Genomic DNA, 1,445 nt, shown 5'->3' with positions numbered 1-1,445 from the left:
AATTCAAATCAATTCAATTCAATTTTATTTTATTTTATTTTACTTCAACTCAATTCAATTTAATTTAATTCGTTTTAATTTATTTATTAGCTTTGTAACTGTTTATTCTATTTATTTTTTTAAAACAACTGCCAGTATCGAAATTCCACTAATTTTTTAGTCATACACACTTTCACTTTTGCTGCCATAAATTTTTATTTACACTGGTCACAAAATGAGTTAACTAATTTAATTAATAACTTTTGGTAAAAAATCGCTGAAATTTAATACAAAAATTGTATTTTCATATTATTCCTTTTTGTTGTGTTTTATGCACTCTTTCAGCGCTTTATCGTGTACATATTAATTACTTATAATTTATTTCGTTTGCCCACTGAACTGCTGACCAAGTAAGCAGCCAACATTACAAGCCTCTTTCAATGCGCACAATTCAAGCGTTGCCAGCCGCGCGGTCGGCCATCATCGAACCATTGGCTCTTGTATTGGCACTAGTAATCACCACTCAACCAATTCAGTTATGCCTTTTTGGTAGGCATAAAAATAAACAAAATGAAACTATCACAGAAATATTTGTTTAGCCCGCTTTCGTTACAGCGCTCCGATTGGCAGTCGCCGCACAACTTTGTATAGTTGCCGTACAATCACAATTTGTAACAAAAAACCTCAATCTATAATAATTATTAGCTATTTTACTTTTAAATGTTATATTATCGATAGCATACATACACACAGAAATGCAATCAAATGGAATTTTCAAATAAACACACCAATTCATACGCACTTTATTAACGGTTTTATTTGTTGCTTGATGCGCAACGCTCGTTTTGTTGAAACTCGCCGTTCGCTTCTTTCTTTATTTGCTACAATTTGTCGTATTGTTGTAACAAATGCATACACTATTGACTTTATTGACTCGGTTGCTAGCACTTTCTGGGTCTTGGCCGTTGCGCGCTTTGCCTCACCTCATCACACACTTCACTTGTTGTCACTTAGCCAATATTACTTCACCGCCAATTTGATTGCGTTCTTTTTGTCAACAGTTTAACCGCTATTCGCTTTTGTTCAAACCATACGCATTGCCTTCCGATATTCAACTGTTGCCTGCACTGTGGCAATGTGCTGCACTGAGCTGGTGTTTGGCAACGAGTGAGTAGCTTATTTTAATTTGACTCAATCAAATGAGTATTTGAGTGAAAATAGACATAGTATTTGTGTAGCGGAAACTTGAGTTATTTTAAGAGAGGGAAAGAGAGATGTTAGGATACAGCTTTAAGACCTTTCAAGACAAAAAATTGCAGGTTTCTTGCTCTATTTTGGAATTCACTAATAATTCCTTAAGACCAGACCTCTATATGTATATTAAAAGTGTGAGAGTTGTCTGACTTCCTTCAAAACCTAGCTTTATACATACATATGATTCAAGGCAAATTCCGTTTATATGTATT

General features: G+C 34.0%; 1 protein-coding gene across 5 annotated transcripts in view; it reads right to left on the bottom strand.

Annotated features, from left to right (window-relative positions):
* The window catches only part of LOC108972457 (flocculation protein FLO11), a 34,520-nt gene extending 33,440 nt beyond the window's left edge, over positions 1 to 1,080 (bottom strand). For 2 of the 5 annotated variants that reach the window (XM_018939048.1, XM_018939050.1), the window contains exon 1: positions 782 to 1,080. The gene's annotated coding sequence lies outside the window, so the exon portion shown is untranslated. Of the gene's footprint in view, positions 1 to 726 lie in introns of all 5 variants that reach the window. The other 3 variants (XM_018939051.1, XM_018939052.1, XM_018939049.1) reach the window with 2 other exon arrangements.
* Positions 1,081 to 1,445: the final 365 nt, after the last annotated feature.

The sequence above is a fragment of the Bactrocera latifrons genome, unplaced genomic scaffold (genome assembly GCF_001853355.1).
Source record: "Bactrocera latifrons isolate USDA-ARS-PBARC rearing strain unplaced genomic scaffold, ASM185335v1 scaffold_4, whole genome shotgun sequence".
NCBI classification, from domain to species: Eukaryota; Metazoa; Arthropoda; class Insecta; order Diptera; family Tephritidae; genus Bactrocera; species Bactrocera latifrons.
This window is presented reverse-complemented; position numbering and strand designations above follow the sequence as displayed.